The following is a 23,442-nucleotide window of genomic DNA, read 5'->3' as shown; positions in this document are numbered from 1 at the left end:
GATGAAGGAAGGGAGGAAGGAGGAAAGGAAGGAAGGGTACATCAAACTAAAAGTGAAGGAAATAAAGATGTAAGGAGGAGTAAGGCTTTAATGGTGGTTTCTGGCATCAGTTTTTCAAAATAAAAGACAGCAAGTTATTATCCCTGACCACTAAAATCTGAATCTGATTGGTGCACAGGTGGCACAGTGGAAAACAATTCCCCTGACCAACAGATACCCGAGTTAATTTCCTGCTACCAGTACCACTGGTTTGATCGTGCACTCTACAAATAATTGTTCATAAATGGGAGGGGGGTAAGGGATAATAGTCCTGCAGTAGAAAGTCCTTGTTGTTGGTCTGCAGCTGTACAAAGTGTGTTCTGACCTCCCTGCACTTTAACCTTTAGCAGGTGAAAACAGTAACTTGAGTGGACGTGTCCAAAAAAAAATGGCAAACATGGTGAAAGTCCCCCAAAAAACAGAAGAATAAAAAATCCATGTAGCACTATGTTACACAACTTATTAATTGACAAGTGATTTATAAACTACTGGTAAAAGGATTTGACGTTTTAGCTATAAGCTAATTAGCTTTCTTCCTAATAGTCAGGTGACAAGATCAAACCCACTGTTCAGTATTAAACCTATTTAACCAAAAAACAACAAAATATGACGTGTTAATTAGTCAGCTCAAGGTGGATTTTGTTACCTATGGACCGAACCAAGCTAGCTGGTTCCCTTTGCCTCCAGTCTTTATGCTAAGCTATGCTAGCCTTCTTGCTATGGCGTCATTTCTACCAAATAAAAATAATGTTCTCATCTTAATTTTGGCAGGAAAGAAAAAATAAATGTTTGTGGACTACAATTTGAAACCTCAAGTTTTTGCATTTTAACCGCCGCCATCTTGGCTTTTTTTTTTTGGAGCTGGAAGTGACCATATATGGTCGTGGGGACGTTCAAATAAGGTGATGCCTAAAAAACACTAAGCATCCCTGTCTTAATTATGTAGAACTTTAAGCATTAATATTAGTTAAACAAATAACATATATTAAAATAGACCTCCTACACAGTTTTAATTTAATTAATTTTTTTGTACAAGGCTGTAAATGTGTTATATCAGCCTCAAGTGGCCATTTGAGGAACTGCAGTTTTTGGCACATGCTCTTTGGCTTAATCTTTCAGCGCCTGATGTTGCTGCTTCATTTGAACCTGTGCAAATAAACTAAACTAAATATCAACATTACAAATAGATTGTGAATAATGATTATGAATGATTTCAAAGCACTTTGCTTAAACATACGCTTTATTACATACACATGACGCACACAGACATGCAGTCAGACTTTCCCCCGGAGGAGGTGAGGCTGTATGAATATTTATAATGAGGTTCAAATATGAATATATAAAGAAAACATCAGGTTGTAGTACTGCCATGTATCTGATGTGTGTGTGTGTGTGTGTGTGTGTTTCTAATTCTGTCTGTCTCCAGTCTTTGAGGTGTGCCACCCTAGTGCCAGTCTAGCTATGCCACACACACACACACGAACACACAGACACACACACACACAGACAGAGAGACAAATAATAAATCAATTAAGCTCTATTGGCTTTTACACCACTGATCAAATACACCAGTCCGACACACAAAACCATACATACAAGGACTTACAGAAATATTATCATCTGTACAAATACACACACGCGCACACACACACACACGCTGAGGTTTCCTGGTGTTTTGCCAGCAGACATCCAGAGAAAGACAACTTTGTTTCGAGGAAGAGAGGGAGGGAGGAGGAGAGAGGGAGGAGAGGAGAAGGAGAGGAGCAAGACAAAGACAGAAAGAAGGAGAGGGAAAAGGGGAAGTAGAAGACGGGCGTTTTTAGCAGGGAGAAAGGGATGAATTGTGTCTTCTAAAAAGCAACAAAGAAAGAAGGAGAGAGCTGGGAGGAGGAATGAGGTAAAGGGGGGAGAAAGTGGGTAAAATAGATAAAGAAAAGAGAGAAAAATGAAATGATTGGAGAGATAAAGGGGGAGAGAAAAGGGGGGGGGGAGCTGCAGAGAAACAGAGAGTGTGTGTTGACAGTATGGCAGCAGTAGCAGTTACATTCCTGGCTGAACAGATCAGCTGGCCTGAGGAGAAAGACAAACACAGGAGAGGAAACCACGTCTAGACTACTGCTCCACACACACACACACTGCAGAGACACACAGAAAATACACACATTCACAGACACACATCAACCTGCTAGTTAGACAAGGTGGGCGACTGCCAAGCGCTGCCAAGAACCTGGTGGGGGAGAGCAGAGAGAGGAGGAGGTGGAAAAAGGGTGGAACAGAGAGATAGAGACGCAGGGAGGGGAACGGTGGGAGAAATGGGCAGAGCGGCGATAAAATGGGACGCCAGTTTGGCTTAAAGTTTTGTAAACTTTGCTTTATAAAACTGCAAGTTTGTGCAAGACACGGATTAAATGGAAAAGTACTGCAGGTGGATAGAGCGCAAAGGAGGCAGCTGAGGTTGCATTTCTCAATCACCCCGCGCTTTGTTGTCAGCATTAAATGATCTGTTAAATAGTTCTCATGTTGGCGTATATTGGAAAACATACATGCCAATATTGTTACCTCTGTGACAGGCCCAGATCGGCAGATGACACCAGCTGACCCATGTGTTGGGCTAAAAGGTCTGAGAGCTGGAAAGGAGATGACCACTGAGGGCGCAAACCCCAGCTTTGAGCCAAGAGGATGATTTACTATTATGATTTCAATCTAGATGCTCAGAAATAATGTATAACATATTCTGGTTAATATATGTGAAGTAAGTGAATCCATTTGGTTTTAATTATTTGTACAGCTGCAGCTTCAAGGTGGATATTGAACCTTCAAAATAAATGTTACATTTGTGAATCTTAAGCTGTGAAATAGAAAAAGGCAGCAAGTAAAAACCCTCTAAATCGACTCATTGTAACAAGTTAAAATATTGTATTTACCTGTTGTAAATCTGCCGTCTATGATCAAATTACCTTGACTAAATCCATTACATGGAATGAGTTAAGAAACCATTGAAACACTTGTAAAGTCTGACCTTCCTCATTGTTTTCTTTCTATTTATCATTAAAAAATGGAAAGAGCCACTGTCAGTCAAAGCTGGTGTTCTCTGTAATCAATAGAAGCAATAATATTTGAAATCGGCGCCATAGCTGTGGAGAAAGTCGTACAAACAGCTTGTGGTTTCGCCCGTTCTACATTCCTACAACACCCAGCGTGCATTGCGCCCCTCCCTCTAAAAGAAGTGGCCCAGTGAGAGACGCTGGAGTGAAATACTAACGTGTCGCTGCAGGCAACGGCTCAGAGCGGAACAGAATCTGAATTACGACGAGAATATACCGGTGGATCGTCGAAGTCTGGATCTTCAGGTCTGCAGTCTACATTTGAAACCTGACGATTTTGAACGAGACATGACATCAGAGTCGGGCGTCGTAAGCCTTTTTTACACTGCGGTTCCGCCTCAGCACCGCAACAAAGCTCCGTCCTCATGCCACCTTTGTCATTCTACATTGGACCACGTAACGCCGGCGTAAAGCCGCCCCAGAGTGTGTTTTTAAGAAGTGTTCCGGCGTTGTGGAAGCAAAACGTGCACGAGGTGTAGAAGCGGATAGCGTCCTCCAAAGGCACCGAGCCAAATTGCATTTTTTGTCTACCATAAAGGCATTAGCTCCCCTTAATAGCATGATAGGACTGAGGTTGAAAATTAGCTAACTGGCCCTTTAAGATATGGGACTTCATTCGACACCAAATGTAATAATTAATTGCCGACATCGCAAAAAATAATATAATTAAAAAAACTTGTCAGAATAAATAGTTGAACCACTGTGCTTGAGTTTCAATCTCAACTAGCCGTGCAATCTTAGCCTCCATTGCTAACTCCATTCTCCACAAAATGTGACAACCTCAGCCTGAACGAGGCCGTTGGCAGCGCTCAATAAGAAGCCAAGACAAGCAGTTTGACATTTGAGCAAAGACTAGGCTTTACCGATACATCTCAGGGGCAGTGACACGAAGAAATAAATTAAAAAACCTCATGGCCTAAGGTACTCCGCAGTCAACTGACAACTCAAATGACGTACAACCTTTACAAAGCAAAGCAAAAAGAGGGCAAAGCAACAGTCCCGTAAGGTCAGATGTCAGCCAGAAGGAGAGAGAGAGCTTCCTATAGAGGTGAGATATTACATAAAGGTGGCATGATCACTGCCATTAAAAGCATGTGTATGTAGTAGCCAGTGTAACTCTGCAGGGCTTCCCAGGCCTCTGGGAGAGTGGCAGGTCAAACAGGCTGTGCACTGGTTGTTAATTGGTCGCACGTTAGTCTAAAGTCCAATCAGCTCCAGTACCTGGAGTGGAAAATAGACTTCCTGTGACACTTGAACAAGTTTGACTGAACAGAAGCTGACCTCCTGCACTCTCCGTCACCTTCTTCCTGCTGCTGGTGTTTAGTTTAGTTTCCCCTCGAACACGCTCCCACTGATGCCCCTTATGCTAATAAGTCTTTGTGTACATTAGGGGTGGGCCAAATGACGAGAACGGTGAGACAATATACGGTCGGATATTTTCTCCATTTATAGCGTGGTATTTATGGCTGTCATATATCGTTGTGGATCAGGCTGTCTTTATTGTGGGCATTGCTACAAATCAATGAGCAAGGCGGTTTTATGGCGATATTGGATTCTTTATATGATTTTTACATTAACGTGATGTAGTGCTTTAATTTGCCAGGTGTTTGATCGGCCGGATTAAACAGAACATAAACATCCCTGTTTGGATATTTTATCTCTCTACAGTTTCTCAATGGATTTTTCAGAACACATAAAATGCGCTACAAAAAATTACACGTACCTGTTGTGAATTTTATGAGTGTTTTCAAGGAGACAAAATTAACTCTGCTGCTTTCTTTTTTGCTATAGGTGCAAAGTACAGTTATCTGATCATCATCGTCTGAACTGAAGTAACAGAGAATGATGCATACGTCTGCGATGCACACTTTGCTGTTCTGAGTGTTGTTGCTAAATGACAGAACGACACACTGCTAATGCATCGCCCACAGCAGCTCAGTAACACGGTGCAGGGCCGAGCTGTTGCAGATGAATAGCTTATTGATGAATGTAGCCTCTCTCGTATCATGATGTGTTTAGGTTTATGAAAATCCATTTAAAGACACTACAGGACACCAAACAATGTAGTAAGACATCTACCTGGTATTACTACAGCCATGTTTGTATACATCATAAATATAAATGGATTGAAAACATATCTGTTAAACGCTTTTGAAGTTATTCTTTGCATCAAGTGTAAACATTTTGAGACAATATGCAATATATGCTGTGTAGTGCTTAAAAACACAATATTATTCAGCTGCTCTTTTTCTTTCCTGTTTTTAAGCTTTTGTTAAGGTGAACAGTGGATATCAAAGTTACAATAACAAGTACGTTAATCACTTAGTTAATTAAGTGAAATTAATTACAGATTATCTTTTTTAATTGAATTTTCCTTTCGGTCATTTTTCAAGCAACAATGATTTGCTGCTTGTCTTTAAAATTTATAACAGCACAGTAAAGACTTTTGGGTTTGGGCCGCTGGTAGACAAAAGAAGCAAATTGAAGACGTCATTTTGGGCTCTTGGAAAATGTGATGTTTTTCTCATTTTTTCTAGAAAATAACATTTGGTATGGAAACCTGTTTCCACCACTTAAATAAAAAAAAAGGTCCTGTGAGCCATTATATAGAAATACTTTCTCACTATTTTGACTTATTATCTCAAAATAATGACTTAGTATCTCAATATAATGATGTAGTATCTCAAAATAATGACATATTATCTCAAAATAATGACTTAGTATCTCAAAATAATGACTTAGTATCTCAATATAATGACGTAGAATCTCAAAATAATGACTTAGTATCTCAAAATAATGACTTAGTATCTCAAAATAATGACATATTATCTCAAAATAATGACTTAGTATCTCAAAATAATGACTTAGTATCTCAATATAATGACGTAGAATCTCAAAATAATGACTTAGTATCTCAAAATAATGACTTAGTATCTCAATATAATGGTGTAGTATCTCAAAATAATGACTCAGTATCTCAATATAATGATGTATCTCAAAATAATGACTTAGTATCTCAATATAATGGCATAGTATCTCAAAATAATGAGGTAGTATCTCAATATAATGACTTAGTATCTCAAAATAATGACTTAGTATCTCAATATAATGACTTACAGATAGTGATTTTTGTTACTATTTGCAATTCACTTTATCACAGATGGGGAGCACCTGAATATCCAAGTAAGTCCACACATTTTAAAGCAAGTTTTTAGTCTGTACTTGGCTGGGCCACTCAAGGACTCTCCGAATTTTGTCCTGAATTCATTCCAGTTTAAATTTGTTCCTCTGCTCTGCACTGACATTTTGGAAAATGTATAACCACCTAAATCCAAGATGTTTGGCAGTCTTAGGCAGGTTCTGCCGGCGGATTTGCCAGCATTTGGCTCCATTCATCTTTCCTCCATTCATCTTTCCTTATAAGTCTTCCTTTTAGTCTTTTACTGCCACTAAATTGTCCCCAAAGCCTGATGCTGCCCCCTGTGTGCTTTAAGGTAGAGATGCTGTTACATGTGTGATAACCTGTGTCTAACACCTGATGGATGCAACACTTTTCTTTGCTGTTCATATAAACGTCTGTCTTTTTCTCCAGCATTCAGTCCCTCTCTCATGTCTGTCCTGTTTTGTATTCCTCATTTATTTTGGGTTTGGCACTAATTATGCATGTCATCTGAATCCATTGTCACAATTAACACCAATAAACAAGCGACAACAAAATAAAAGAATCATCAGTGTCTGTGTTTGTGAAACCTAATGAGGCGACGTCAAATGAGGTGAGCATTAAAAGAATTTCAATACAGCAATTCACAGAATTATTTTCCAATAAACCCTAATCAACACTAAACATTACATTATCATAGTGGCTGTAATATGAAGTAATTCGAGGCATGCTTTTGAATATAAAATAAACAACTGTGTGACAAAGATATGGAAGTAAATATTACTAACATTTGCACCCTTCTGGTACAAAGAGAATGCCCTAAAAAGTAAGTCTACATTTGCTGTTTTTTTGATCTCCCATGAGCTTGATCCCCCATGGATAGGTGTCTTTTTTTAAATATGTTAAGTTTGGTAAGGCTTTAAGTTTTTTATCGCAATTTGGTCACTAATTTGGAACTATCTGGGAGGGGTGTGAGGAAGAATATAGCATCAAAGGAACTATATGTCTGCATTTATGGTTTGTGTGGCTAAATGCTATGGTTAGCCATGCTAACATGCGCACGATGACAATGTGAAAACCCTAATTTATAGTGTAATATATTTACCATCTTATTAAAGTGTAAGCCTGCTAACGTTTGCAACATTGATGTATAGCAACACTAGTTGTTGAGTTATTTCAGTCTCCTTTCAAGCGGTGGATCTTCTCATCCACGAAAGCCCACCACTGCAGCTAGCATGGCTAAGAAGCGTCAATGACACAGGGCTACCTCTCTTTGTTTTCAAAAATTAAACTTCAAACTACTACAAGAGAGCCTGACTTACTAAAAAAGTAATCTCCGTAGCTGTTACATATGAATGTATAACTTTAACTGCAGTGTGTGTAGCTTCCCAGCTCAAGATACCAGGCAGCACTGCTAAGCTAGTTTTCTGAAGGCTAACCGTGTGTGGTCTCTCCAGACGGACCCTGCCGCCCACTCCCCTGACACTTAGGTGAGATTTAAAGAGAGACAGAGCGCTGTGGAGGAAACGTCTATGTGTTGACACGCTTAAACACACAGCCTTCCTCCCTTTTCCCTTTTCTTTCCTCCTCTCCGTCTCTCAAACATCCCCCCCACCTCCACCCTCTTAACGCTATATCTTACTCTCAGGGAGAGACCTTTTACCACATCCAAGTATGTGGTATACTATCTTTATCTGATTGTGTTTGTGTAAATGGAGCATGCTATGTCTATGCAGCAGTTTAGTGAACATTATGGGAGTTGAATACATTTTCTCTGCAGTACTATAGGAGTATAAGGCAACCCAGAAATGTTGTCAGTCGGCTGAGTTTCAACTCTGAATGACCTGTTAGCTACATATATTACATACAGGGTGTTTACACCGGTTGAAATGCAATAAAATGTCAATACAGAAATGCTGCCATGTTCCAGAAGCTCCGTGGGAAGTAAAGCACATCTTTTCCAGGCAATTCAAGGCCATTTAATCTTCAGGTTACTCATTTTTAGGCTTTGGATATGTAGTTAGTAAGGTTTAGCACTCAGCTAGGACTCGAGGTGTCGGAAGGAAAGCAGTCTGGCTCCTAAAGAAGAGAAGAGGAGAGGCTTTATTTGGATCTCAGCTTGAGAAGCAGAAGAATCCCTGACTTGCAGAATTTGCAGATGGCCAGAACAGCAGGTTCTGTTACTGTTATTGTTGACATATTGAAAACTGAAGAAGAAAGTTTTCTGTGGGGCTCAGTGCACAGCGTTAATTACCAAAGTTTATGTGAACTATCAAAGTAAAAGCATTCATTAGGCGGCAGAAAGGCCCCCGCCAGTGTCTTATAATTAGTGAGGCATTATTACATTATGATTTCATCATCTGGTTTGTTAATAGTGTGTGAGGAGGAATTAAAGGTTGAGCCTGGTCCAGGTGAATCTAATTTGAATTTAGGGTTCCCTGCTGGTTTTATATGAGGGGTGGCCACCTTGGGTTAAATAAAGACCAAGTTTACTAAGTGGTAGACTCAAATGTAATGGAGTAGAAGTGAAAAAAGGTACCTAAATTGGTCCATTCATGTAACGTTGTAAATGTAGTACTTTTAGTGCATCTAAAAGTTGCACAGACGCAACTTGAACCCAATCATATTCGTTGGAACATCCTGTTTAGATCCCTGTCTTTTAATACCAGTCCTTTAACCAGGATTGTGGTTGGACAGGATGTGTTGCAGCCAGGTACACTTCCTGAGGGAGCACCGTCAGCAGCAGCAGAACCGGCGACTGTGTGAGGAGCCTTTGTGAGATCAGATGTGAAGGCTGGACTGTCACAGCGACGTGTCGGTGGCCAAACTTCGCAGCCGTTTTGTGTCCTGAGCAGTCAGCGAGCAGTCAGTCAGGCTGTCCTCGCCTCCGACTTCACTTTAAACGTCCTCCTGAAGAGCGAAACTGCTTCCTGTCGATGTAGAAAGTTCGGTTGAGTGTGTGCATGACTTTGGGATTTACTGGTTTGGGTGCAAGGTTTTTTTTGGCACCATTTCAGTGTTTTAACTCTCAGCCTCACAAACGAGCAGATTTGTTTTGCTGTTGTTGTTCAGAGGTGTGTGTGTTTGGCACTCCTTGTCGGCTCACTGATGATGAACAGAGGTCAAACTGCAAATTTTGATGACTAATAGTGACCTGCAGTATAAAGTGGTCTGCTAAGCTTGATAAACTGCTGTCATTGTTGTGTCCTCTCCATTGCAGTTAAATAGGTACACTAGCTAAACCTGCAGTCTAATGCAACATGTGTGACATAAATCATGGCGTCAGGCCAGTGTTCATTTCATCAACAGAAATTCTGTTCATCTTTTTTCCATGATGAAGACGAGCCGGTGACGAGCTAAAAATAGATCTTTGATAATAAAAACTGACATACGACGTAAGTTTTGTTGTCGTTAATGAGCCAGGACTAAAATGCTATCGGTCGGCTATCGGACATTCAAAATCTTTTAAAGCCTCAAGCACCAGTTAAAGATAACAGGTATCATGAAGGTGGTTATTAACTTTTTTCTGTTAACCCAGGCTGCTTCTGCTTCAGGCTCTGTAAGTTCAATATAACTGCTAAACTGGCAAGAAAGTTTTATTGTGATAGTTCATTGTCACAATTAAAAATTACAAAAAACTACGCCTTCAAGTTGCTTGTCTCGTCCACAGCTCAAGGACTTCAGTTACAAGCTACATATTTCACCATGACAGAAACTGGCTGAAAGCAGCGTAAAGCAGCCACAGGTATTTTTTCTTAATACATTACTCAACTGTCTCCGGCGTGTTCCGTGTGCGCCGCGACCTCCGGAGTCGATTGCGCCCATTCAAGTCAATGCTCGTGATTCCACAGCACGCGCCGCGGTCCGTCTCCAGCGCGTCCCAGAAGCGTCTCTCCGCTCCGCTAAAGATACGCGCCGAGTCAATATTTGACGGAGGCTGCTTCAAGCACGCATGAACTGAACAGAGCAGATCGTTCCAAACAGGAAATTGGCAGAAAACAGCATAGAGCATCCAGTCATTTCAAAATAAAATGCCATGTACAGACCGGTACCAGACGGACCAGAACCGCGGCGCAGACGGAACGCGCCGGTTACGGATCCTGTGGGATCGAGGGGTCAGACAGAACGCGTTTTAGCAGCTGGGCGGCTTTTTTGTAGTTGTTTTCAATGAGAGGGAGGCTTTTTGCGCGCTGCTTTTGAGTTGCAGAGCGCCTCGTGTTTCACTCTGTGCGCCTCGTGTTTTGGGGGAACGCTCTGAGCGCCTCGAGTTAAAAAAACTTAATCTCAAAGCAGAAAAGTGCCCGATGTCATTGGCGTTTTTTCTCATTGTCCAATCGGACAAATGTAGAGACGGGCCTTCTGTCAGTTTACAAAATAACGGTTAGGTTAATGACAGCGAATTATTCAGTGGTTGCCTTAAAAACACAAAAGGTGCTCTTCTTAACCATAGGCTTCAACAAAAAATGCGGTGCGGTTCAGTGTCTGTGTGTCTGCCAGCAGTATCCACCTGTCACTCAAGTGACCTTGCCCCTATAATTTAAGGCTTGGCATAATTAAAACAATTGAGTAATAAAAAATAATTCTTCAGTATATCAAATAATTTTTTGTACCAGGCTGTAAACATAAAAATTGGCATTTCCCATCTACCGTAATGATATTTCTTGGTTTCTGGAGCCAGCCTCAAGTGGACACTTGAAGAACTGCAGCACTGCAGCATTGGCTTCATTTTCAACACTGGAGGTTGCCTCTTGGTCATTCCCACTCTCTCTTCCCTACATTTCCTGTCACTCTTCACTATCTTGTCGAATAAAGGCAAATTTAAAAAATAAAAAATACAAGAAAAATCATATTGTTGAAATAACTCTTACAGGGCAAAAACCAAAGGATATAACCTGTACTTCAAAGCAAGGAGATCTTTCTGTTCATTCAGCTCTTATTCTAAGAGTCCTCAGACCTAAACGACAACATTTCTGATAAGGCACCGAATATTGACGGTTGGACGGAGGGATGCGGATTACCGTCTTCAGTGTCAAATTTGGACACTTTGCACTCAAAGCAACCCAAACAGCTCTCCATGACCCTACAACAACAGCCTTTGCCTTTGAGAGTTGGCGGTCATCAGCTGCACAAACACAAGAGGTCACTTAACAGTAAAGTGTAAACACAGGTCGTTTAAAGCTCTCAAACAAATGGCCAATGTTGTAATTTTTCTGGCGAGTACAACCTTCTGCTTGTGTGTCGAGTAGAGATGATCACGGTTTCTTGCTAACTGAATTTTGCAGCCACGGTTCAAACGCTCATCTCCCACTCTGACAAACACACACTTCAGCGAGATTGGATGAGTTTTATAGCAGTGAAAATGACTGCAAATTCACACAAAACGCCAGATTTGATGAGGCCTCTTTTCAGGCGGCGGGGCTCGTGGAAAAGAAGAGAAGCGATTTGGTGGCCGCGAGGGCAGACGACACTTTAAAATCCAATGTGCAGAATAAACCAAGGGGGAGAAGTGAGAGGTAATCCACTTTTCTGAAGTGCTCTTCAGCAAAGCGAAAAAAAAAAAAACTATTCCTGTGGAGCAGACGACTGCAGAAACATGCAGCTTTGAGGTGTGAATGGGGGGTTTTGCAGCCTCTGCTGCAGCAGCTTATGATTACACGCTACACCGTTTCATGAACCACACATGCTGCATGCCTGCTGCAAATCTTTTTCATTTTCCATCACTCTGCTGCTGTAACAATGGCTTTTACTATCATAGGAGGTCTGTTTTTACAATATTACAGTGAAAGAAAAGACAAAAGGTAAAGCAAGTGTGTGAGAGAAGAAGAGAGAAAGCAGGAGACGGAGAGGTGGTGTGCTTGTGTGTTGAGAAGAGAGAGAGACGGAGAGACAGACAGAAAGCTTTTCCATCTCTTGAGCCTTAGGTAGCGTTGTGTTTGCCAATCTGTGCCTGATTGTGTGTGTATGTGTGTGTGGAGTGTGATATAGCAACACTGCCATCTAGTGCAACTACTAATTTAAGGGATTATGTTAAAAGTTGTGTCCTCTGTGTTAAGACAGTGGAGACACACAGGCTGGACCGCATTGCATAAACATCATGAGCCACATTCAAAGCCTCTCCGAGGACAGCGCGCGTCAGTGTGTAATTCAGCCGGCTGTGTCTCTTTCTAAAGAACTACAAAGAAATAAACACTCATTTCTGTGTGCAGATGCATCCGCAGATACTTGAAGCTAAAGATGGGTGATCCATCACTGCGACATTTAATCAGCCTTATGTTTTATCAAAGTTACATCATCTGTGCATGAGGCTGCAGCTGTGAGCGGGACCGTTTATCAGCTGTTCTTCTCGGTGCGTTCAAGGAAGCTCAGACATGTGACGCTCAGTCGGCTGCATCCTGCAACATCTTCCTTTATTTTTGTGCTTTTTTGTTACATAGCAAGTACAATTGGTTAGACTCATTAATCTATTCCTATTAGATATTCTGAATCTATATTGATAATCTCAAAGGGATACATAGGTTAATTTAAACGTAATTTCTTCTCCTCTATCACCACTTTGAAAGGATTAATGGTACCATTATTTTCCATCACTCATAAGGAGACTTAAGGGACCTGCTGTCGAGGCTTTGTGTCACATGATCTTGCATGAAGATGTTGCCAGAAGAAGGAAGGTGAGATGGGAGATACGTGCAAGACAAGATGATTAATGAGGGGATGGATTCTTTCTAATGGCCAACAGGAGGGCAACTACACAGGTCGCAAAAAGAAATCTGATTCTATGTAAGTCTACCAGATAATGAGCATACTTCCCAAATAAATGAATGCTCTCAACCAGGATGGGAACATAATGCATATCCACTGTCTCATCCAGATATGGCTCCAAACAAAAACCAAGATGGCGGCTGCCAAAATGTCAAACTCAAGGCTTCAAAACAGCCAACGACCAATCTGAAACTCCCCAGTTGCTACATGGTCTTTTTGCAGTCCATTGCTGCACATTTATTTTCCATTCATTTACAGATTTCTTTCAGTAATCCACTGATAGTTTCCTCCATAGAATATTGGACGATAGGGAAACATTCCCATCACAATGCCAATAACAGGGCGCAAGTTGATTTGTTCACAAATTGGCTTTTTTTGTCCGACCAACAGTCTGAGACCCAAAGATGCTCAGTTCATTGTTATAGATGCAACAACCAATTTTCATTTCTCATGATAACAACTGTGATACCTCAACTCAAGAGAATCTGCTGATACCAGCGTTCACTTTTCCCCAGATTACAAACAAATCTGCAAACTTATTTGGATCTATTTTTTGTGTACTAACACAAGGCCGTTCCTGCTGCGGCCATAAGAGGTCACCATCACTGAATGCATTTAACTGATACTTAGAGTAGAATTATTTAATGTTTTATTGGGTTTGAAAAAGAATCTGCATTTTAAGCAGAAAAGACTCATCATGGCCAATACCTGATTACCTTAATCAGTTCAGGATCTGGGCACAAAACCGAGCAGATATTCACATTGGAGAAGCTGTAAGCGGGGAGTATTTGTCCTTTCTGTAGAGCTTCAACAATTAGTCACTTTATGGATATTACAACTAGTGGAAATACTCTTTTGGTTTGGGGAAGGGCTGGCCTCTGGGTACAGCGTGCACTAGAAGGAGGACCCAAATGTAACGATGTTTTTAGACGTGTCCGGGATTTAAACCAGTGAAAACAGTGGAAAGCAAATTAAACGCGAAAGGAAGTCGTAGGTAGCACTCCATGCAGCATCATCAAAATGCTCATTCGCTCGCTGTAAATGTTTAAGACAGTTACCCCCTCTGTTCCCAACTCCTCTGGTCATGTGTGACTATGGCTGATTTGGATCTTGGGCCTCCTGCTTGGTGCAGTGTGCCTCTTTTTAAGGAGCTGTAACAACTGACGACGGACCCTTCAGTGTTCTGATAACTTCCGTGGGTGGTATTGTGATCGTGCTGTGATAGGGTATAAATATTTAACTATGCAGTAGCCTATATACACACACACACACAAAACAATCTATTTTCCTCTGTGTGTCAGCTCCACTGTGATTGAGCTGTCCAGTGTGGTCGTGCTCTTTTAACCGCTGAGCAACTGGAGCACTTGAAGGTCAAGCGCCTGGTCCAGTGGCCCTTCAGCAGCAGTGAGGAGGGCAAAGAGCTTTGTCAATGACACACTCTCCATCAGCAAGTCCAATGGTTTCAGTGGCTGTTTATTTCCCTGTTTATCAGGCTACAGAGGCCGAGCTACGTCAAATCATAGCATCATACGTTATCTGCATGTGCTACTTCTGATGGGCCCCAATTAATGGCCCATCACTTACAATGTACCACCTCACTAGATCTCGATATAAGCAACTGTCGACTTACTACAACCTGCTGCAATAACTGGACATAAGATTGTACCCGTTTGTGTCCTGTCAATAGTAGCATGCTAGCTAGCGTTCGCCTCTGGGCTTTAATGCCTCCTGTTGCTTTGAAACACCGTCAGCAGCGCCTCCGTCTCCTTGTAGATTTCTCTCTCATTTGCTAGTTTGGTCCGGCTCAGAAGATACAGATGTAATCTTTCAGATTTTAAACCCAAAATATCAAACAAGTTTGATGTTATTAAGGCAGCCCGAGGAGCTTGCGAGGAGTTCAGGAGGATAAAGACTCGATCAGTAAAACCCTCACATTACCCAAAACTCTCACCAAAGGGCCAAAACCAGATTCCCCCTCTGATAGTCGGGAGAGTATTCACCGGCCCAAGACATCACTAGTCGGAGCCTTTTAGTGTGTATCCTTTTCAGGGCGTCTGAGTGGCTCGGCTCAGCCTCTTCAGAGATCTATTTCAATGCCTTCACTGACAAAAAGTAATGTTTCAGGTGCTGCAGTCTTCTGAGTTTTTGAAAACTAAACTTATAAATATGCTGATGACTTTTCCTCTTCAAAATGGATTCAAATCAACCGCTGATTGTGGTGTGTGTGTGTGTGTGTGTTTCTGAGATGAGGAGAGGGTCATCAGCAGTGCTTATGCAAGCCAACCTCCTCCCAAAAGACACACACATGCTGGCTAACACACACACACACACACTCTGTCTGCGTGGCCTTTTCCCTCTTCGCGACACTGGTCTCCAGCAGCAGCGTGCCCTGAGCTGATAAACTTTATCAACCGACACACACCTGTGCTTGCTCCCTCGACAAGGTAGACACCTGCTTCTGCTGTGTATTCGTATATTCACGCGTGTGTGTGTGTGTGCATAGGCGTGTGTGTGTGTGTAAAAATGATGTTTGAGGGCTGGAGGTGACAACAATACACTCCTGGCTTGAGTACACGACACACATGAGTGCACATTCACAAACACACAGGCACAATGAAAACACGCAAATGCACACGCATAAAAAATGAACTCGAATAACATTCACACGCCTATTTAGCACTGCGCTCCCACCGTGAGTGTGTGTGTTGCCGATCCATCTAAAAACATCTACATCTAAAAACTCAAAAATACGTGTGTGTGTGTGTGTGTGTGTGTGTGTGTGTGTGTGTGTGTGTGTTTATGCGCGCGTGTCTTCATGCATGTTTGTAGTGCTGGTAAAGCTGCATAGTGCTGATATAGAGAACAACATCACTGTGACTTTTCACTGTGTATCACCCCGCCTCAGCCAGGTGTTCTTAATACTGTTAATTAACATCACAGCAGACTGTTGCTGTGTCCAAAACCGCATACTATCACATTAATCATACTAACTGTGACGTAAAATTGAGTACGTCATGCGTTCCCATCTCATTGAATGCAATTTTGTGTATGCGAGAAATGCCCGGATGTATTCTAGATCAGCCTGGATATTTGAGTATGAGACGAGAGCTCACTGGTTGTACTCAACCGCCCCAGAATGCATTGCGGCTATTCAGCTTCTACTATGGCGGAGATGGACCGGAGATCAGACCGGACATACATAAACGATTAAAGTCGAACTGAAACGGCATTTCCAGAGTATCTAGCTTCCGTATCGTGACGTATTTCCAAGTGAAACAGGACGTGCACGCGGGACATATCATTGGAGGGATTTGATTTGATAGTTGAGAAGTGGGCGTAGACAGACGTTCTCCACAGCGCAGTAGCTAGCTAACTGACCGAACGTTCTTGGTGCTCTGCGGCTAAATGTTGCAGATTGATTGGTTGAAATTGTTTGGTGCTAGCCGTTTTTACCGGAAGAAAAATGATCGGATTTTGATATAAGAACACGAAGAAATGGATTTTCTGTATTTTTTTTGGCCTACATTGTCAAATAGATGCACAAAATTACCGGGGATGTGATCTAAAAGGATTAAAATGACATTTTTCATTTCACCTCGACTTTAAGTCACGTGATACGGAGAAGACGGCTCTGAGTATGATGCGAACGGCATCCTAACAGTCAGGTTAGTAGGCAGTATGCAGTACATACTGTTTGAGTATGTAGTAGGCAGTACGTTAGTATGTGGTTTCGGACACAGCATGTGTGTGTCTACATTAATCAAGCTGGTACCTCTGAATCACACAGCAGACTCTTATTTCACTGGTTGATTATAAATTAAAACAAATAGCTGACCTGTGGTGACCTGTAGACACAGAGTGCAGGAGAATGTTTGGGTTGCTTGGCAACAACAGTCCAGTTTCAGTTAAGCTGTGGAACTAGTTGTTGATTTTAACTTTTTACTTCTACTTGTAACTGTTGTATAAAAGCAATATAACACTCGAGGTCATGATGTTGAACTGAATATCATCACGGCTGTAATTATCAGCTGCCTGAGGCCTCGTGCCTACGGCTGAATCACAGCCGTGATGATATTCAGTACAACATCATGACCTCGAGTGTTATATTGCTTAATTATATTAAAAACGTTCCCATCTAAGTCGGGACACTCTAAATACTGAATATCTATCCTAAACCTGTGAATCATCATCATGGTAAAGAAGTTTCCTTTTACCTCAAAACACAAGATACAACACTATAAAAGGATGATTCGATGGATTATAGCGACAAGCTATGTGGAAAAAGTTTGACCAGTGCATTGGCGAAACTGTGTTCAACCACTACTTTTAAAACAAGCGTAAATGAATCAATTTTGATTAAAATAAACATAACAGCTCGTAGACACAGACGGAGTTACACTGCAAAGTGCGACAGGTTATTTATATACAACACGCTGTCTGTATCTCAATGGCCCAAAGGTGCCCGGCTCTGCAGTGATCACAGTGTGTGTGGACCGTCCATCTGTCAGTCTAACACTGTGAGATGCACACAGGAGGACGCACACAGCTCGGTTCAGCTCAGTACACACGGATCAGTTCAGAGCGCATGTGCTGGTTTAAGAAGCATTTAGGAGTGAGGTTCCTGTTCATATGTAACTGCTATGAAAGTAAAAATATACAGTATATTTTAAAATTTAACATTGACTACATACTCTTGATAATATAGTTCCAAATCAACCCTGACTTATGTTTGTTTGTTTTCATAAAAGCCCATGGTTGACAGATTAACAAGTGCATCAGATGCCTATTTCTTTAGGGTATATTTTTCATATATATACTGTGTATTCTATCAGCTAAAGGCATTAAAAAATAATACACCCGGTACATATTATATATAATTCATAAGTAATTTTCAAAAGAGACGATTTGTGGTGCATTCAAGTTTTTTATGTTCTCAAACTTTCTTTAAGTTTTCAGGGAAGAGAAGAAGAAATGCGAAGACAAGGTGGGGCTCTATTAAGATCTCACGTGGTTTAATGTGTTGAGTTTTTACACCACGAGCAACACAGTTACATACTACAGTTTCCCATTTTAACATTGTTAAAGGGCACATATTTTAGCAATCAATTTTCTGTTGTTCCCACGTGTTTTTGAATCACGTTGGTAAAGTTTGTTTCGTTTTAAAAATTTTATACATATTTTAATTTAATTATATTCCGAGCCTGTCCTTCTTCCTGAAGCGAACAAGCTGTTTTGCCGTTCAAAGGTCAGACCTTAGCCACGATTGGCTTACAGCATATGGAATGACCGCATAGCCCCTCCCCCACGTGTGCGATCCCACGTGGGGGAGCGGCCGCACTGCACTGTCACTACAAAGTTGTAGAAAACACGGCTGCTCTAGGATCGGTTGTTCGACCTTGTATGTACAAGCCAGAAACGCCAGGAGGTATCGGAACGGTAAGTTGAAATCTTGACAACGACTTGACTACAAGCTAGAGCGAGAAGGCAGCCTGAGCTGAATGACGGTGAATGACGATTGGTCGATTTCAGCGAAAGTAAGGTTCTACGTAGAAACCTACAGCTGTTCTGAACAGCCCATTTCAGAGACTACTTTTTTAAAACACTTTTTCACTGTGAACAATAAACACCCAAAAATATGAAACACATCCATTCAACAGATTTGGCCCCATGAATGCCATTGAATGAATTTTCCATTTGTCACTTTAAAAGCATTAAAATAATACATTTTTTCTGGGGAAAATTATGTTCTAAAAGAACACCGTGTGATGATTTCCACCAACCCTTTGTGTCAGTCAGAAACGCTGCGTTGATGAACGCCACTCACTCTGCCTTTGTCACTCTGTCACCTCTCTGTCAGTCACTCTGTCAATGTCAACTAGCGAGCCAGCTCCACATGAAGGGGAAACCGGCATCAATCAGGCTCTGTCAGTCGCGGGGCCCATTACTTTGAAAGGATTATGATATCAGAGATAGAGAGAGACAAATAAATGCTGAACTTTTAGAGACTGCCTCCATTAACGCCTCATCCCGCTCATCTCGCTGAGTAAATATTTGCAGTCATAAAGCCTGTCGTTGCTGAATCTAAAGTAGGCGCACACAACGAGATGCATCAGGGATCGTGATGGATGTTATCTAAACACGCATGCATACAGAGGTGTGGCCTTCAGGAACGCATTACCACAGCATGAGTGTGTTTTATAGATCCAAATATAACTGAATGGGAAAATAAAGGAAGAGGTTACCAGCAGAATGTAATTTATTCAGTGTGGATGGTGTTCATTTCAAATTATGTTGGTGTGATTGCATCAAGTACCATCCTGATGCTAGTTTGCAGTCTGGCAGTGTCATGGAAACACACATAGACACACAAATACACATACATGCATTTAACAGCCTTCCTTCACACACACACACACACACGTCTCCCAATCCACTCATTCTTTCACCACTATCCTCACAGCGCAACAGTGACCCTGACTGGCAGAAAAGAGGTACTGCAGCGCCGGGAAGAGTGACTGCGATACAGTGTGCGTGCATATGTGTGTGTGTGTGTGTGTGTGTGTACTGTAATTACTAGAGAAGATAAATCTTGTTAATGAAACAGACGGAAAGAAGAGGACTCTAGAGAGGCAAGGGAGGAGCGAGGAGAAGAGAGATGAGGGGAGAAGATGGGGAAAGAGAGGGTGGGGGGGAGACAGACAGCAGAGAGAGCAGAAAGAGAAGGAGAGGAAGAAAAAGGGTGGGTAGAGAGAGAGATAATTAAAGAATATGAAGAAGAGCGAGAAGGGAGAGACGGGTCTGAGGGGGATATAGTAAGGTGGGGGGAAGTTGACTGTCACGTTTTGTGTCATTGCATCATATATCAGCTTTGAGAGAGTGACGCAGAGGAACAGGGGAGGATGACGAGCGTGGCAGGGTAGGAGAAGGATGGAGAGAGACAAGTGAGTGCAGATACAGAGAGAGGAGGAGGAGACGGAGGAGGAGAGAGAAAAAAACCCTGGAAAAGCTGCATTTCCTCAAGAAAATATGTGTGAGAATGTGCTTGCTGAGTTTTAAGTGCTGGAGTGTAACTGGTCGTGCATATTAATATAAACAGAGTGTGAGTGATGTCTATTGGAAGGACACTGAGTAAGTAAAGCCTGGAAAGGTATAACAACTGGGTGAGCAAGGGTTTTTACATTCAGAGAGAGGAGGACATTGGGAAATGAGAAGAAAGGATCATTCTCTGGCATTGGAAACTTTATAACTGACAGAATTACACCAGGCGTTAGCACCACAGCAACCAGACTCAACTAGCATGCTAACGCTCACCGCAAAAAGGGTTAATGCATAAATATTCGTTTCTAAAACCAATGAGGACAATGGTTCGAGTGTGTGAAAGACTTATAGTCCATGACCTCAAGGCACATAAACATTGCATAGTCGAGTTATAGGCCTATATTTAGCCACAGTCAGCCATTTTGCTAGATAGCCACAGAGCGTTTGTTTTAGCATTTAATATCGTTAGGAAGAGTCCAGTTTTACTTTATCTTTGCCTAAAAAGTTTCTATTCTATAACAGATAGTTTGTACAGGGACCAAAAGTCCAGAAATCCTCCCTCTGTTACAGCTACGTCAAGGCTAGTTGGCTAGCTGACATCAATGCTAACAAACCACCAGAACTTGCTGACTCATGCTTGCTAACTCGCTAACTTTCTTTGATTTCTCTAGCCTCAATTCTCCCATTTTATTCAGGGTCCTATTGCCCTGTTGGTTTACAGTTAAAGTCTTGATCATTTTCAGTTAAATAAATGTTAAGTTACTATCTTTGCTAATGCGTTAATACAGTGGTGAATTAGCCAGGGCACAATGGCCGTCAACTCACGGCACAGCGTTAAATCAGCTTATTGAGGGAAAAATGGCGAAATAATTTATAAGTAAATGAAATAATAATGGAGAAATAATCAATATTATATCATTTATATTAGATTCATTGATACATTCTCCATATCTGAGAGCTGCTTGCCCCTAAACAGTCTATTGTATGAGCAGCTCCACTCGTGTGTCACTCACTTGAGAAAGGGAATGAATAAGGCATTAACTTTGTAGCAGTACATGTTTTTATCCAGGCTTTGTCCATATAATCTAAAAGTTTGAGGTTATAAAAGGTCAAAGTCAATCGCCTAAAAGAAGAATGATCTTAGGATGGTGGTTTGAAACTTGACTCATCCAATCTGTTCAAGCAGAGGCGTATGAAATCTGAGATCAAGACACATATAGGCTCACTCGACGCATGTACACCCTTTGAAAACTACGTGCAGAAGCCTGTGAGTGTGTAGACGTGTGAGTGTGTGGCCTGGTAAAATTGAACTGTCATGGCCAGAATGGACACTTTGATCATTTTATGTTCACAAGAGGGGAGAGGAGAAGAATATATAGATGAGACAAAGAGACAGGAGAGAGGTGGGCGAAAGGAAAGGAAACAAGAAGGGAGAGGAGACAATAGGTAACAAAGGGGAAAAGAGAAAGGGAGGGAAGTGGAGAGAAAAAATTGAGAGAAACTGAAAGAGAGGGGGAGCGGAGGGAAGAGTTAAGGAAAGGAGGAACGAAGAAGGTGATAAGAAGAAAAGACATAAGATTAAAGGAAAGGAAAAATAAGAGATGAGAAAAGGAAGGAGAGAAAAATAGGGGGGAAAGAGAAAGAGGAAATTTAACGGAAGGAGAGACGAGGAGGGAAAATGTGAATAGGAATTAGGTTGAAATGAGAAAAATAGGGATAGTAAAAAAGGCAGGAAAGGAAGAAGAAGAGAAAAGAGGAAGGAAAAAATAGACAAGGAAAGGAAAAGGGGAGAAAGAGTGAGGAAAAAGTTGCGTGAAAAGTAAGGATAAATGGAGACGAAACCAAGAAAGGAGAAGGAATGGAGAAGAGGAAGAGGAAAGGAGAAGAATTTAAGAGAGCAAAAAACAGGTGAGAAAGAAATAGGTATGAAAATGAGGAGAGAAAATGAGCAAGGAAAAGAAAAGACATGAAAAAGCGCAACAATCGGAAAAAAGAAGAAACTGAAGGCGAGGGCGAGAAGAAAGAGACGGGGCCGAGGACGCGGCGAGTAAAAGAGGGGATATTGATGGAGGGAACAGATAAGGGATGAAAGCCTTCTTTCACTGAGTGATGAGGATGTACTCACATCACACGCTACTTACCCAGGATTCATAGCGTGAGATGAGTTCCCAGCATCCCTTTCATCTCCACAACACCCAGTAGTGGTCTATCAGGAAAAAGGCCTTGGGAGACACTCAGCCGCAGACAGCCACACATGTGGACACACAAATACACAACGCGAACACACACATACACTAATAGACGATCAAATGAAGCCACACGCAGTCATGGGTCGATTCTCTTTAAACACACACACAGAGAAGAAAATACAATAATTTGTACACACACCATCTAATATTTTCCTCCGATTCCTGTACAGCTACATGAACTCTGGTGACACACAAACACAAATGCACAAAAGCACACTACAGGGCATGACAAAGTGGTCAGCTGTCTCACTGTATCTGAGGCGATCACAGAAGCAACTCTGCGTTTGATTTCTCGGCCTGCACGGTTGTCTGAACAGTCTGTTGAGGTCTTCCAACAGTGAAACGAACAGTGTGTATGCTGTCACTTAGCTGGTTCCTTTTAATGTTACAGTTGAAAGGAGACATTTAGCGAAGTACACTTATCCTCTCTCTGGTGGTGAGTTAGACAAGAAATTCGATACCACACTTACTTCTGTACCTTAAGTATAAAATAGGCTCTGTCCAAGAGTAACAACATCCAACTTTACCATCTCTAAAGCCAACTAAAAACATGTTTAAATCAGTGAACACATGACCTAGCTTAAAACAGCAACTAGCTGTAGCTTCTAATTTAACAACAGGTATGAGAGTGGTATCAATATTGTGTTTATTTCTTTAACAAACAAGACTTGTTAATTAGAGGTGCAGGTATCGTTAATAGATTTTGTTACCTTTGGACTGAGCCAGGCTACCTGTTGCTACATCTTTTTGCTAAGGTATGCTAACAACGGGCTACCTCTAGCTTTGATAAACAGGTATGAGTATGGCATCAATCTTATGTGAATTTAACAAACAAGACAAAACTTGTCAATAAGTCAGTTTTAAAAAGTGCTAGCACCGCTATTGGACTTGCTAATCTTGAGACAGAGTCAGGCTAACTGCTCCCTCCTCTTTGGAGTCTTTATGCTAAGGTAAGCTAACCATGTGCCAGCTGTAGCTTCACATTTAACGAAAGGGTATAAGAGCTGTATCAATCTTGTGTAAATGTAACAAAAAATATATATAACTTGTTAATGAGCAAGGGCTGGAACTGCTGTTCCCTCCTCTTTCCAGT

Source organism: Semicossyphus pulcher, unplaced genomic scaffold (assembly GCF_022749685.1).
Source record: "Semicossyphus pulcher isolate SPU_LCO1_2020_fin unplaced genomic scaffold, fSemPul1.0.p SCAF_5, whole genome shotgun sequence".
NCBI lineage: Eukaryota > Metazoa > Chordata > Actinopteri > Labriformes > Labridae > Semicossyphus > Semicossyphus pulcher.
The sequence above is the reverse complement of the archived record's forward strand: the minus strand, read 5'-3'. Positions refer to the sequence as shown.